The following is a 17,036-nucleotide window of genomic DNA, read 5'->3' as shown; positions in this document are numbered from 1 at the left end:
TTTCCTGATTGGTGTCATAATCCAAAACCTTGATTTGGTGAATAAGTATATACAATAAATTATCCTATTTTTATGCATGGAAAAGACACATCAGAGAGCATTATGTTAGCCAGCTCAACATCTAATCAGCAGACACCCTTAACACAGGGATACAGGAAGAAGGCAGTTCTGGAGGAGTGTAATACCTATTGGGAGTGGGAATGCTGGCCAGAAAAGGAATTAAGAGAAAAGCCTGTGTAGAAACTCACCCCCTGCTGTGGGGAAGCCAACAGCTCTCAGAACAGGAGAGTGCTGAACAGAAACCCTGGCAGAATCTGCTATTTCTATTATTTTTAAGAGTTTAGGAACTCCGACTTTTTTGTATACACCAAGCAGAGTCATCTCTGCTTTTTAGTTTCTGGTAACTCAAGGACTTCCAGTTTATTTAACCGACACAGAGTTTATACAGGAATTTCCTCAAGTTTGGTGGTCTGCACTCCTGAGTGTGGGCAGTCTCTGCCAATTGTACCTGCCTGTGTGTAACACAGTGCCACTACCACATGGAGTGTCCACACCCTTTCCCTGGAGAGAGAATGCAGACAGGTTATGGGTTTGGATGCATGCTTGGAACTGCGCTTCCTCACAGGCAGTTATTCCTGTTTACAGTTGGTGCTTAAACTTGTCTACATGTGTAGATAAAGAATTCAAGTACCTTTGTGAAAACTCAGTTCTAATAAAATTTGGACCAGTTTCCTAAAATCACACACTTTGTAGAAGAAAAAATAAGTTGACGTAACGTTTCAGCAGTCAACATTATTCCATTTAATACAAATTAAATGCTGGAGAAAAATAAATGGAAAAAAAATCATGGCCTTGAGATAAAAAAAAATCCAATTTATCGGTTAATTAATTTAATAAAAGGACGCGCAAGGTAGAAAATTTGCGCATTTAACAATCTCAATTATTTTAAAAGCTGTAAGCAGCCGTATTAAAATGTAAAACTACATCCTCACAGAGGTGGTGAAAATATACAATAAAACCTCTGCCAAATCTTTCTTAGTCGATTTTTATCACAGAAGGGACTTTTGAATCAGTAATTTAATTTGACAGATATCCAGCAATAATTTCATAGTGCTCTTTCTAATTAAAAGCATTTATTTGATGAATTTTCTCTTACCCTGATCCTCACTTTGCTTGGCACTTCTGTGGAATCCCTGTCATCCATATGTCTACCACAGATTCAAGGGCCAGCCTAAATAATGGCTTTAAGCTTCCAAAGCCTTTGTTTCTACAGTCTTCCATAACAGACATACACTGGCTACTGAGTTTTTTAACTACAAAGGAGACAGACAGTGTCTTTGATTATCAATGCTCTTACTATTTGGTAAACCAGCCCAAAAAAGGAAGTTTTAAGGGAAGACTGCTCTTACACTAACCAATCTGGAGCTCATGAGTGACTCTTTCTGAGCTGTCCTAGAAGGGAGGAGAAAAAAAACAACTGTCCCTTCACTACACATTCCATAGACCCAGATCTCTAGAAAGGCAACACAGTGTTCTTTCATCACTATCAGTGAAGATGCTTCCCCTTTTAACTCTATAGACACACAGAGAAATAAAACATATGCTGTTTCTTTAAGCAGATTGAGTATGTTTATTAGGATTTTTCAATAATAAGTATTTCAGATAGGAGAAAAATACCTATCCTGCAAGTTGAAAACAGCTCTTTAACATCCTTGGTGTTATATTATCATGAATCACTAACGGGCCTCATCAAAACAAAGACTGCAAACGTATATGCATATATTGTCTGTATTTGTATATGCACATATGTAGTGCAGAAACACACAAGCATGCATACATTTTATACATGTAAAACACATATATGCATAACAGAATTAAGTTAGAGAACAATGCTATATAGTAAACAATAATTAAATAATTATAAAGTTATTTTTTTACCAAAAACAGAAAAAGCATGCATATGAAAAATTTAAAAAATACATAGGCTGAACATATAAACTCTGCTAGAAAAATAAGTTTAAGAAAAGCTGACAGTAACAAAAAGCAGACAGTTAAAATCTTACTGCAAACAGTCTAGTTTAAAGCTGGGAGTCTTGAGCATCTCTTTAAGTGAAATGCAGGATCATATCAAAGAAAGGTAGAATATTAAAATAACCAGAAATGGAATAGCTAGAATACCCTCTGTCCAACTCTACCAGCAAGAAAACAAACACTTCACATGCTGCATCATGTCACACACTACCTTAATTCAGCTACATTAAAATGAGTTTTTTCCTCAAAGAAAAACTCATATTATGACTATACCTTTAAAAAGCTCATGTTTTCTCTGTTTGGGTTTTTATATGATGAAAAAAAAAATTAATCAGGAATTGTAAATTTTCATGCTTACTTTCATAGTTCAGCATGAAAAGTTGAGTTTGCAGTTGAGTTTGCACAGCACACACAGACCGGTTTCCTCACGCTTTCCCGCTTATTTTGCAGCACTCAGGAATTCCTAAGCACACCACACAGTGCATACACAATTTGTAAGCCATGCTCATCATCACTTGTTCAGCTTTATGCACCAAGTGAGACACACTTCAGTTTTCTAGGTGCGCATCTCACAATGATGTTTTAAAATTTTATCACCTAGTTTCCAGGGAACTGAGGCTTTGAACCTATATTTGAAATACCACCTGAACAGGTGAAACATATTGGTATTCCACACACAGCCTCCTGCTGTCATTCCACTGTTGGCATGGGACAGTCTTCACCAGGACTTAGAAAACCTCATTTAATATTCCTCTCTGGAGGATCTGACACTTACTGTGAATTCTGCTCTTCAACTTAAATACCAGTGTCTGTGGCAGGCCAATTCTATCATTGCAGATACAGCATCCCTCAGGCGAGGTCCAACCTTTCTCTTGCAGTGCACCCAGGGATTAGCTTGACTTCCCCTAAATTCTCTCCAGTGCACAGTACGAGCTAATCTTTCCTGTAGGAAGCAGGAGATGGGGTTGCCATGACAACAGAGCACATTCTAGCAGTGGGACCACTGAGATGAGCTGAAAAGACGACAGTGAAACATGCACTCAGCCTTCCTCCAGGGCTATGGGCTCCTTCCTCCAGGATTTAATTCCCCTGCAAGTTTACTGACAGGCTAGGAGGTTGATTAGCTATGTATTTTGCTATGGGGAGATTACTATTTAAGAATATGGTTGAGAGATCATAGCATTATTTAATGAAACTGCCATTCCTGCTTACATTAAATTGCTGATTTAAGCGTGGCTGCTTTTAAACCACTACTCGTTCATACACAGTAGTCTTATACTTAGTCCACACTAACGTCTTACTCTAATAAGGAAAGTCACAAGCCGAGTCTTGCACTCCAGTTTTGGTTTTCCAGCATATTAGCCATGTTTTTGTGCCCTTACACACACATGCTCATACACACACATGCACACAAAGAGCACAGTGTAACATCTGTGTTTGGAGCTCAAAGGGTTCTGCTGATGGGGGATGGGGCACCAAGAAAAGCAAATCACAGCAGCCACGTGTCTTATACAAACAGCACAACCACAATAAGCTTTGGGAGCCCTGTTCATCAGGCAAAAGAAAATTGAGTAATCTATACTGTAAATATCAGCTATTTTCTGCCCCAGAATAATGTTTGAATCCTATGTGTTAAAGATTTTTTTTCTCAACAAGAGCAATAGAAAGCTTTTACAGTGCCTGCATTTCAATTATTTACACGTTTTTAATTGCTCAATCAAATTTTCATGTAAAGGGTTTTTCTTTGTGTTTTAATTTCTCTTAGAAAACACACCACATATTACTGTGGTAAATTCCTGGAGGTTTGAGCATGACTGTGTCTTCTCCTATTATTTGAGAAACAAGCGTGTCTCAGTGAGCTTTCACATTGAAGACACAGTAACCAAAAATGTAAGGCCAGGCTGAAATCTTTTTTTTAACCATACATTTACACAGGACAGATTCCACCCTCCTTTGTGCCTTCGCTCTCAAGCATATAATGTGTGTTACATGCTGCACACTCAACACTGACAGGCTACAGTCCCCTCAGCAACTGTAAAGGCTTGACCTATGTGAGTACTGAAAGAGCTGCAGATGAGCCAAATCTACACCATCTGAATCCATTTTCCTCTTCAGAAATTTTAAAAGCAAAGAACCTCTGTGACGGTCTCTGACACATGAAAGAGAAGGAGCCCAGGGATTGCATTTAGCCAGAACTCCTATACGCAGGGGAGGTGGGGGTGGACAAAATAGTGGGCAGACGTATAATAGCAGCTTTCCCTCCACAGCAGGTTATACAGGACGGTTGGCAGGTTAGTCCCAACTAACTTAGTCTTGGCAAACCACATAAGGCCAGGAATAAGGCTTTGGCTGGAGAGGGAAGGTATCTTCTTGGGGAGGCAACTTGCTGCCTGGAATGGGTAAGGAAATTTTGGGGAAATCTAGGGGGATGGGGGCATTTGGAAGCCCAGGTCAGGATCCCCAAATTATTATCAAATCACTGTTTGTATCCTAGTACCATACTAATTGCATTTACAGTGAGAAGCTTCCAGACAAAACCCAACCAAAAAAAAAGCATACAATTTATTTTCCATGCCTACGCAATATTGCACCTCTGCAATCTTGAAAAGTATTCAGTGTTACACAACCCTTTAAAATTTTACCTTAACTTGGATTTTAGCATGTGTTTGGAAAATATATGCACTAAACAGTATCCCTCAGAATCCGCTGGCTCTGACTCTCCCACAGCTTGCTATGAAGATGAATTACACCACACAGTATAGCACCTGTATTTATTATCATCTAATTAGCATTAGGTTTTACTTTTTTTTCCTCTACTTTTCCACTCAAGTTCTATCCAACTGGAGAAATGCCAGATCATGTAAGCGACATATGGCTTTGCTTTTGAAATCACTCAGACAGAATTCCCAAATACTGAAAAATCTTTGCCCAAATAATTTTCAGCTTGAAAGACAATATTTTACACCTTCAATTCCAGTGGGAAATACTGATATTTGTAGGTATGCAAATTGGTTCTGAGGAAAAAGGGCATATAATCAGAAGTTGAATGATGTTACAGATTTTTCCTGTCATATGCTGTCTCCTCACAATGTAAAGAGAACAGTTAACAGCAAGATTAATGTTGCGAAAATAGCTAAACCACTATTATGGTTAATGAAAGCAAAGCTCTGTTTACTTTTTTTGTATTTCACAAACTATGACTGTAGAAATCAGTAAATACTGCCCTTAGAATGCAAACATCCATTTCATAATGCTAATGTGCAGAAATTCCATTTAATAATATTACATCCTGTGTTTCTGGAAATTCAGTCTTTCAGCCAAAGGCAAAACATAAGTACTGTGTTCCTTTAGTTGTTGAATAGGGAATGGATTCCACTGCCAGCACCCTAAAGAAGTAGCACCCAGTTACTAAAATGGGTCCAAACTAACCCTGACCTTCTTATTTCTGGCAAAAACTTCTTGGGTTTTATTTCAGATTAATACCCAAATCACCCTCTCAACAGGAACACATCCTCTCACACACACATGTGAAGAAACAAAAGCACTTTAAATGAGCAAAGTCTGGAAATCTCCTGGAACATCCAAGAGTTCACAGGTGTTCCTAATACATACATATATCCCTTGGTATACCCAGGCAAAGGCAACTGTTTTAGTGCACCCAGGTTGAGCATGCCAGAACAGGGGATAAGATAAAATGAAAGCTGAGGATGTATATTTAAGCAGTCTACTCTAACTAAGGAACAACACGTATGTGTAACACACCATGAGCAAAGCAGCACACTTCTGAGGCTTGAGTAGAGTAACCAGCTCTAGGTCCTTAGCAGAAACTGCCCCCACTGCTCTCATAGGTCTGTCCTACCTTCTTTGAAAGTAGAATCTACCTTTATCAAGGTTGGAGTCTGAATTTTGTCCTTTGTTTACCCTCTTGCTTGGAAGGGGATGAGAGGTGAATACACAACAGGCCCTTTTTCTCTCAACAGGATACCCACAGTTTAAAGACAAGACATGGGAGCTCAGAAGACACATCCTGTCCTATGTTTCTGCATGAATTCACAGCTTTGGACACAAATGAGGAGTCTGAGGATTTCACATTGAAAGTAAACAAGAGAAAAGACAGGAAAATAAAACTATATCATAAAACAACATGAAAGGTTGACATGAGAAAGTGAAGGTTTCTGTTTTGATTTCCTGTATTTTTCTTTACTATGCTTAACTGTGAAATCATAATTGAATTCTCATTTTTATTATATAGTTTCTGTATAGAGTTGTTCACAGAGTCCTTTAAAATCAGTGGATGAAAGCAAATATCAATCTTCTTTTTAAGAACTATTCGAGATTAAACAGTGCTAAATGCCAAGCCCTGAACAAAAGCTTCAAGCTCATGTAAGTCTTGCTGAAATAGAGCAACAGTGCCCAGTACTTTACAGAATCAAACCTGTGATTTGGGGTTTTAAAACCCCTAATTCCCCATCCTTTCCTTTCTCTTTTTAAATATATCTTGATTACCAAGATCTTGCTTTTGTCAGATGAATTCCTTATATGAAACACTGAGGGACCTTCAGTCCTTGTGCAGTGATACATCAAGCAGCAGCCTACACCAGTGCAAGCTGTACCACCACTTTCTGACAGCAAACACTCAGATTTCATATTCTAAGCAAAGAACTAATGGTACAGAGCTAATAATCAGCATACACCTAAATATGTAAATGAAAAAGAAGTGTTTGCTTTTTTCTTTCAAGACTGTAACAAAACTGTTCTCAAACACTTTTTTTTAAAAAATGTCATATAGTTAAGCATTTTCCTCCTGTAATTTTACCAGTGGATCACCTAGGCAATCAGGACCTATTTCCAGTACGTCTCACACTGTTTTTCTCTCCCTGTGGTTTCTCTCAGTTCACTGACATTACCCAAGGTTTACAAATAAAAGTAGGTGTTAACAGAATCAGTGTTCAAGTGTTTTTAATCAAATAATTTTGTAAGCAAGAACACTTTTCAGGAGATAAAATTTTTCAATATGCAAAATGATAAAAAGTGCTGTGATTTCATTCTAATAGCCAAAGTAATTTATCATGGCTGGGCTTCGCGATCGAAGATTTGGGTAAAGTAATTTATACAGAAAAACTAAAACAGCCCATATTTGTAAAATTGTTCTATAATTTTGTCTTCTTAAGCAAATGCTTTGCAATTTAGGAATGTAGTGCAAACGTGAAAGTACTCACTGAAGGGACAAGGTGCCCCATTGTGAGACATGGAAACACTAAACAATATTAAACTAAATTATTTCTACACTGAAATCATAAATGCAAGATAAGGTCAGATGTTCTCAGTAAGATCTTCTTTCTTCTAGATCTGTAAGATTAGATTATCAGATTGGGAATGGTGGAGAGGGATAGCAAAGATTAAAATGTTCTTTCAAATGTCTGTTGCTTTTACAGCTTAAAAAAACTGAATTTCATAACTTTCTTAAACAGTCAATGTGATTGAACTGAGCTATTGCCAGAGGTCCCTTCAGAATTCAACTATTCTGTGATTCTGTGAGTTACATGGGGTACTTTGTGGCAGTACAGTCTCTGCTGAATGAGACCAACAATAAAAGATTACACCATAGTTCTGTCTGATAGACACTCTTATTTAAAAAGAGCATATATAGAAAATGACAAGAACATTGAAATACATGTTATTTCCAGCAATAAGCCCTTAACATTCTCCTGCAAGAGGAAAAGAAGAGATATCCTCTCCCAACCCTGACAAGGGCCAACAGCTACAGGCATGATGGAGAACAGAGCAAGCAAATTTCCCTGGCTTACCCTCCCACCATCCAGCTACCTTTTTATAAAATCACAGAATCAATTAGGTTAGAAAAGACCTCTGAGATCATCAAGTCCAACCTTTGGCCAATCACCACCTTCTCAACTAGCCCATGGCTCTAAGTGCCACATCGAGTCTTTCCTTAAACACCTCCAGGGATGGTGACTCCACTACCTCCCAGGACAGCCCATTCACATGTTTAACAACTCTTTCCATGAAGAAATTCCTCCTGATATCCAACCTGAACCTTCCCTGACACAGCTTAGGGCTATGTCCTGTCACTTGTTACCTGGAAGAAAAGGCTGACTACCACCTGACTAGAACCTCCTTTCAGGTAGTTGTAGAGAGTGATAAGGTCATCCTTGACCCCCCTCTTCTAGAAGTGGTGGGGCAAAAGGGGATGCTACCATTCACTGTTTTGCCATCTATTTCTTTCCTGGTGGGTCCAATTTTAAGCTTTAATATTAAGCTCTGAAGTGTCCTCCTTCAGCCTGCAATTTCATCAAGGTTTGTGTTTCGAAAAGCTTGCCCACTTTTTTCAACTGCACTATCTGATTCAACATCTACCTACAAGTCCTGTTAAACCCTTATCTTCAGCACTACTTTTTGTTTTGTGATCTTGAGTAATTTGGTCTTGTCAACAACATCTCTCACCTTGCTCTCCAGCCTTGTTTCAAACTATTTATGAATATTTTGGAACAGTAAGAACCCTATTGCCCTATTGCAAATCCATTTAAACTCCACTGACCTCTCTCCACTGAGGGAACTAAATATTCATATTCTCAATTTCTGATTTTTCAACCACTTAGATACCACAGAGTCTTTACTAGGGACCTTATTAAAAACCTTTAGGAAACCCAGATGGATTACATTTTCATTCCCTTTGCTGAGGGCTACCTTCCTTTACAAAAGATATGCACCGGAGCAAGCAAGTTGAAATGGTCCAGCACAGATCTTGGAGAGAGCTAACAATTAAACTGAGAGAATGTCTGGGTGTCCCAGTGCTCAAGCTTGCAGACTCTGACCCTTCTCTGAACCTCACACAGATGTACCCTGCACCAGCCACAGGCTCAGCGCCTCTTTCACACAGTAAGACTTTTGACTCTTAACAGGTTTGAGCTGCTGACTCTTCCTCAGTTCACTGTTTTTCTGCACTGTGTTACTGTGCTCCTGCAGAGAAATCCTGTTCTTCAGGACAGTTTCTACTGATGTGACCAGAGAAGACCTCTGATTTCTTTCATCTGCAGCCCCCTGGATAACAGCTGCAACATTGCAAGATTCACATTTCCTGTCTTGCATTTCAATGTAAGATGCTTTGAAGGTCAGACCATTTTTTATCTACCTAAATGTAAGTGTGAGCATTAAACTATACATTCCCAGTTAGGAAATTCAAGACATGTGTACTTCAATATTAAAATTAAATATGATCTGGGTAGTTTCACAAAAAGGTTGCATTTAGCACCATGTTAATTTGGACAAATGAAAATGTTCAGTAATGTAGAACCTATTCACACTCTGAGATAAGGGAGCTCATTTACAAATCTATGTTTTGCAAGCTCAGTGTTATTGCTGTTATACAGTGTTGAAGTATAGTCTCTGAATTTATAGCACAAAACCTGTCAGAGTTCAAGGAGTGTCTGGATGACACTCTTAGTGATATGGTTTAGTTTAGGCAGTCCTGTGAGTAGCAGGGAGTAGGAACTGATGATCCGTTTGGGTCTCTTTGAACTCGAGATATTCTATTATTCTATGATTCTAATATTTACATTGAACACTATTAAAGAAGCTAATTGATTTCTGTTTGCTCATGTGACTTTTGCTCTACAACACTGTGTCTTTGTGCATAAGCTACCCAATTGGGGCAGGGTAGTATCCTGTGTTTTCAGAAAAAACAACACGAACATGACCAGAGTATTTATTGCTTTATTCTTTCAGTATTCATTATTTCAGCTGAAAAGCAGCATCTCTAACCATAGTCTTCAGTCTGGCTTTTTCAGCTGATTTTAAAAATCCAGGAAATTCAAGTTTTTATTATTCAAGCCTTAAAGAAATTCAAATACTACCTTTAGTTAAGAAAAGAAAACTTAATCTAAATTAGTTTTATTGAAGTAATTTCTGCTTCATTGCTCATATTTATGACATTATGGGACATTACCAGTATGATAAATGCTTTTTGTAGTGCTCATGGTTTCAAATGAAATTAATTTTAGAAGCTGCATCAAATTTCCTTCCTATTACTCGAAATCATGTCACTGCAGTACTTTGGATGACCCCCTGTGCATTCTGTGTTTCAATGTGTTTAGGTCTGTTTTCAATGTAACAGGAAGTCTGATTTTCAATTTATTCAGTCTTTTCAGAAATTTACAGCTTCTTTTCCCATATATATCAATTTAAGTTACTCTTGAGGAGAAAGATTGATACTAGAAGAAGCTGGAAATGGATGCAATAACACATAGGAAGATGACAGAAAGTTCTGTAAACAGCTTTGAAAGACCAAAAATGCATTTTTCCCAATCATACCAGGCAGGAAGTTCTATTTAAAATTCCCTGAATAGCCTTCATAGAATCACAGAATCGTAGAATTGTTTGGGTTGCAAGGGACCTTAAAGATCATCTAGTTCCAACCTTGCTGTCATGGGCAAGGATACCTTCCACTCGACCAGCTTGCTCAAAGTCCCATCCAACCTGGCCTTGAACACTTCCAGGGATGGGGCATCAACAACTTATCCAGGCAATCTGTTCCAGTGCCTCACCACTCTCACAGGAAAGTATTTCTTCCTCATATCTAATCTAAACCTGTTCTTTTTCAGTTTGAAGCCATTTCCCCTTGTCCTGTCACTACATGAATTATGAATTCAGAGCAGGAGAAAATATTATAAGTAATTTCTGTCTTAAAGATCATGGTAAATAATACTTTACATAAAACATACTTGGTGGTGATGTTTCTCTTGGAGCTGCCATTTATGACAGACACACAGAGAAATCAAGATGAGGCAATAAGAAAAGTGATACCATATTAGTGGCACAGCAAAGTGACAAAAAAGCATTCAGTTACTTATCTTCTAAAATCTAAGGATAAACATTTGGTATAAGACCACAAGTACCAAAATCAAAAGTGAAGCAGTTCACATTTTATTACTTCGCATTACTATAAAGAGGCAAAAAGGATATGCTAGCCAGTTCTGGCTAGACAAAGAATCATAATCAAGGAACATACAATATGTGAAGAGTTGAATATTCACATTTTCATTGTGGTTCAGTATATGTCAGTATATTAGTAGGAAATTTAGTCATATTACCCCATGGCTGCTACAATGACGAGGAAGAGAGTAAGGTGAAGTTAAAGAAAGTGCAAGCTGTAAAACATGCTTTTCAAACACCCAGTTAGACAGGTAGATCTAAGACCTTTTAAGCATAGCTGATCTGTACACAAATACCTGCATCAGTTCTTTGCTTTGCTACAAAGTGAATCTCTGGAAGACTTGTACGAGATGCTGAAGCAATAGCATGTCAAGAAGACATAAGAAAGAGTATGAAGAAAACTTTACTTCCTCTTGCTTTTTCCACCTAGTTCCAAAGCTCTGTTAAGCTTCATCAGCAGATATGGAAAAAATAATTCTTTGGCCCTGGTAGGAGGAACAGCTAAGCCAGTTTCCAGAGGGGAATTATGTAACTCTCATTTAAATAGTTATCTTACATTCTCACCATAGGAGAAGGCAGTTGACTGATTCAGTATCTCAGCTGGCATTAGACTCACAGAATTATATGAAGAAAATTTTCCAAGGACACCTACCCTGCAGTAAACCATTTATGCACTGCAGATAAGAAATACAAATAAACAAAGTTGAGACATAAGAGCATTACCTGAATCATAACCTTGGCTTACTTCATCTGCTAGCTAATGCTCACAGATAGATACTAATGTTAAGGAACATCTCATAGGGACAGAGAGGGGATAGTGCCATAAAACTGACCTAAGAGTATTTGCTGTAGAGGAGGAAGAAGGGGAGGGGAAAATGGATACCTTGCCCATAGGGTATTCTAATGCCCAAAGCAAAGCATTCTCCATGTGTAGCAGGTAGCAGAAAAGGTAGCAGAAAAAAACTATCATGTCAAGACAATGACTGATACCTTCTTCCCTCTCCTGCTCTGAGAAAAACAAACATTTGATCAATGAACTTGTGAAAACCAAACTCCAATATGTTCCACAAAAGGGAGGAATAGCACTACCTGAATGAACTTCTATGACTGTCCACCCTAAGACATCAAATAAAAAAAAAATTACATGGTCTTTAAGTCTCAGTTGAAGTAAAAACTTTCCCTATTGTTTCTTCTCAATGGTGACGCACAATTGGTCTGCAGTACATTACTAGATTAAGTACTGCTTTTATAATAAGGAAAAGTCCTATAGCAAAATCCATTTAAATCTGTGAGAATTACACAGTGATTTAAGCAATCTTTGGATATGGTACTTCATGCAACATCAATACTTTAACTGGCAACAGTTTGCACATTGGGGAAAAGGTAAAAGCATGTTATTAATTGTATTCTCTAGTCATGACAGCATAAATAAATTCTGTGTACGTAACCTCCAAAAACCTTGATTAACCTTGCCTTACTGCAGATCCAGTCCACTGCTCACCGATGCCATGAAGGTTTGCATTGGGACCTGAGTGCTTCAGATACAGAGGGGGGAAAATGAATTGACATTCAATATTAAGGACAATTGGGTTGAGATTTACAAACTGCTCTAAGACATTTGGTCGAACAACAAAAGGATTGTTCAAAGCCTAACTAAGCAGTGACAAAACCATTTGGGAGTCCCACAGTGCAAACTGATTTCAGTGAGAAGTACATGACCAGGACTAGGGGCTTGAATTCCAATCATACACAGCAGCTCATGTGGGTCCTGCATAATCTATCTGTCTCCTATGGGGGACTTTAATGGTACTGCAAACTTCCAATTTAAGAAAAATATGTAAAATTATACTAAATGCATGATGGAGGGGTTAGCCAAATCTTGAGGAATTCAAGTGTCACTTCCTTCCCAATCGCATGGCTGGTGCCTCTAAAATAGAAATGCTATCAAGTCTGATGTCCCCTATGCAAGACAAAATTGGTGAGGGTAACATTGATGACTAGTCTTGATACCAGCCTAGTCTCATCCATGCAGTGCAGCAGTGAGATGCAGGGGGTATTATTGTTAGTTCCCACCCAGGCATCAGATCTGAAACTCCCACTAGTAAACACGATTCAGGAAGACTGTTCCCCACCAACGTTCACATTACATAAAGGCTTTGATTACATCAAAATGAGAATGGTAACACTTTTCCCCTGCATCTCAGACTTACAGATTTTCACAAGCAGAAAAAAGTCCCTTTGGTTTTGTTTTTTTTTTTAAACTTTGTTCACATTTTCTGCCACCAAATCACTAAAAGGTCAAGTACACACAGAGCATCACTTTCTAGAGCCAGTGCCCTGGGGTACTGGTTCCTCAGTGAGAAGGATGGATGTGCGCTTCTGATTTTTTTTTGCAAAGCCAGTACACTGGTTTGACGTTGCCAGTAGGCACATCTTGCAGGGCTGCCTGTAACACCTGCGTCTCCACTGAGCTCTGCATCCAAGGCATGTATGAGTGTGTCAGTCTTTGCACAGAAGAGGGAAATCAGGGGTGGCACAAGCAGCCAACATGATGGGTCCAGCTGCAGCACAGAGCAACCACTAAGGAGCATGCCTAAGCACCTGAGTGCCTCTTTGGAGGAGGCAGGCACATGCAGTTCAGGCAATGATTCCCTCACAGTTTACTTTTTCTTTTAATGAACATCATCAAACAGAGTCAAGCTTTTGTTTTAGAGAGATTCCTCCTGCCATCTGAGAAAGGTTAAGGAAAAGAGAGTGTCAGTAGAGTACAAGAGGGGAAGTAAAGCAAGAAAAAAGGGCAGAAGTAGAGAGCCAAGGATTTGTCCTATTCTTTGTCCTCAAGTAGTTTTTCTTTTGGTTGGTAAGTTTGGGGTTTTTTAAGAATTTCTGCTTAACTTGTGTGCACATGTAAGTGCATTAGCACTTACACACCCTGGCTTGTATTAGATTACCATTATGCCAGGCATTGTACCCATACATAAGAGTACCCATAAACTCGCTGGTCTAAAATCTGCTGAATCAAGTAAGACAGGACAGAAAATACATGGATTTAAAGACATATTTTCACCTCACCGTTTCCTCTTCAGACAGGAAAAAAAGGCAAAGAGAAATCAAGAGACTTGACCAGGGCAAAGATTACCAGGAAAGAAATGCAAATCCACTGAATCTCTGAATCTGCATCTGCCCCTCTTGTGCTTGCACACCAGTCATTTCCAGGTATTTTGATGCGTAACCATTTCCTTCTATCACCACAAAAAGGATAATTTTATCAGAGGTACTTTGGCTTTGTCTGATATATTTGTTTCTTTGTGTAAGCAATGGTGCATTAAAAAAAAAAAAAAGGAGTAGCAAATTGTCAACAGTTACAGACACTAAAAAGCCTCAGAATGGTTAACTGAGTGCATTTCTCCAAAACAATTAGGTACCTTTCAGTAAAGAATTCCACTTCATCGATAGCCAAAAGGATATTAGGCAACAGGGAGAGGTAAGACAAAGATCAGGTTACAGTAAGCCTTTTATGATGATAATTAGCACGATGTAGACTGAAAATCAAACAGGTTTGCAATAGAGCATGCAACTAAACACTGCCTTTTCTTCCTGTTTTGTTACAAATTATCTATCTGATGCTCTGCCAGGTGAAGGGACCCCCCTCACTGACTTTATCTGCAGGACTTTACTTCCTTGATACTATGCAGTGTATACCATCAAGTATTGGAGATATAGATGTAATGCCTGAAAATCTAAAAACAAGCACAAAAAAATCACAGTGGGTCAAGCAAATATTCATCTGGCCAAATATGCCAAATCTAAGCAGATGTTGAGCAAAAGACTATAGGAACAGTAAAATATGATGACCCTTCTCTTACTACATCCTTGCAGCTTCCAGCAATTAACTCTTTATCATCTTCTCTGAGTAAAGATTTTTAAAAAGTATTGAATAGCCATCAGTTGATCTATGCTTCACTTGACTTTTGAACTGTTCTTTTTTTTCTTTTGCTTCTGCAACAGTCTGTGACACTAATACCACAATTTAATGATGGCCTGTGCAAAAAAATGTCTTTTGATTATTATGATCTCACTGCCTGACCATTTTATTGTGTCCCAATTTTCTACAGCATGCAAAACAGTGTAGAATAATACCATGTTTACCAATATACACCGCTTAGACTGTGCAGACTTTTGTCATACCACTCCCTCAGGCACATTTTTCTCCAAACTGAAGTGTCCAGGAGTTTATTTAGTGTTTCTTAATTTCATACCTCCTTCTATTCTAGTCCTTCTTCATTGTTTCTTGTCTAAGCCTAGAGCATCTTGTGATAGTATTTGTATTATAACAGCAGTTTTCAAGGTGTGATAATGTAATTAAGTTCGAGGAAGCACACAGAACATAACACGATAATGAATTCGTATTGTGTATATAAATTTTTTTGCAATGTTTTAAACAGAGTTTTAAGAAGCAGCAAAGATTTTTAGCTAACGTTTCTCCTTAAGTGGACAAATAGAGAAAAATTTACTTATATAAGATTTAGAAGCTGTATATTGGGAAGTTCAGATCTGCTACTCTTCCATATAAAGCTATCAAACTCTTCTGCAGAAGAACATACAAGTTGTTTTTACAGTTCACATCAGTCTCTCTGATGAGCTGGACCTACACTACAGACTTCCAGGATATACAGATATATATTTCCAGCTAAGAAATCCTATACAAGAGCACAGCAAATTGCTTTAAACTCTTCCGTTCTTTGCTTAGCACAGACCTGTAAAAAATATCAGAGAACATATCACAAAGTGAGGATGGTCTCACTTTTGTATGGTAAATAAGGACAAAAAAAGTCCCTAAGAAAGCTTAGTCCCAAACAGTATGAAGTGTATACAACTGAAGTTACACATTGAAACAAGTAGTCACATTTACTGTTCAGTCAGTAAATGATAATGCATCAAAAAGAGGATGCATTTTAACTGTGCCTTCACATTATAGATTCTATAGTTAAGGCTTTAAAATTTCACAGTATGAAAATATATTGATAGTCATGCATTGGTTACTATTCTAGAAGATACCCAGGAGATGGTATTTATTTAGGTAGAAAACTGTTTCTGAGGACAGCCTCATGGGAGATTCAGTACATCTCTTCCTGAGCTTCCCGAGGGGACAGCAGTCAGATAACCTCACTTCAGCATCCTGCAGTACAACACAAACAACATAATGCAGGACATTCGCTCAGGACAAGCAGACAGCCACTGTCAGTGTCTCATTAGGCTGTCACGGGAAGTAAAGGCTTCACAGAGGGATATTAGTATTCCAGCCACTGAATCTCTGGTATATAGAAAACCCAACTTTTCTCTGCCCATATTTTTATGTATATTACTCAATACCAGAGGGAAACCCTTTCCAAGGCCTTCTTTCCCCCAGCTTGCAGCACACAAACCCAGGTCCTGTGTCTAAGCCACAGGCCTGAGGCCATTCTATTTATAGACACCCTAGCCTTAAGTAAAATACACAGTATGTCAATTCAGTTAATAAAGCCAGGGCCATAGATGGCTTTCTCTAGCACAGAGATATCCAGTTCACTGTGTCTCTGGTATTTAATAAATGCATTTAATATGAAAACAGCATCTAACTACTTTAAGTTGTCAAGGTTTGTGATTTCAGAGATAAAGTGAAAAGAACTCAAAAAAACCTGAGTTATTCATCCACAAATTTCACTTCCATGATATCAAGTGTTCCAAATTATAGGCCCAAATTTCCCCAAATTATTAGGGAAATCATACATATATACATAGGTACAAACAAATCCCAAAATCTGCTTTTTTTTTTTGCAAAATACATTCTTACATTTAATTTAGGTGTTTCATTGGGTCTTGCATTAATGAGCATTTCTTCTTACAGCTCTCCTAAAAATCAACGACACTTTCTGGAGAACTGAAACAAAAAATGAAACAAAAAAAGCTTTCACGGTCCTAAGGATCCTTTCATTGTGAATTCAATCAAATTTGTTGGCAAAAACCAGGAGGAGCTGAAAGCCACTGTGCAGAGGGAATACCAGGACATAGTTGCC

General features: G+C 38.2%; 1 protein-coding gene across 6 annotated transcripts in view; it reads right to left on the bottom strand.

Moving 5' to 3' along the window:
• The window catches only part of NOL4 (nucleolar protein 4), a 190,158-nt gene that overhangs the window by 97,221 nt on the left and 75,901 nt on the right, over positions 1 to 17,036 (bottom strand). Inside the window, exon 1 of one of the 6 annotated variants that reach the window (XM_064654082.1) lies at positions 2,807 to 2,917. The exons of the other annotated variants lie outside the window; for them this stretch is intronic. The gene's annotated coding sequence lies outside the window, so the exon portion shown is untranslated. Of the gene's footprint in view, positions 1 to 2,806; positions 2,918 to 17,036 lie in introns of those variants that run through there. 6 annotated transcript variants of the gene reach the window in all.

Source organism: Pseudopipra pipra, chromosome 1 (genome assembly GCF_036250125.1).
Source record: "Pseudopipra pipra isolate bDixPip1 chromosome 1, bDixPip1.hap1, whole genome shotgun sequence".
Taxonomy (NCBI): Eukaryota; Metazoa; Chordata; class Aves; order Passeriformes; family Pipridae; genus Pseudopipra; species Pseudopipra pipra.
The sequence above is the reverse complement of the archived record's forward strand: the minus strand, read 5'-3'. Positions and strand labels throughout refer to the sequence as shown.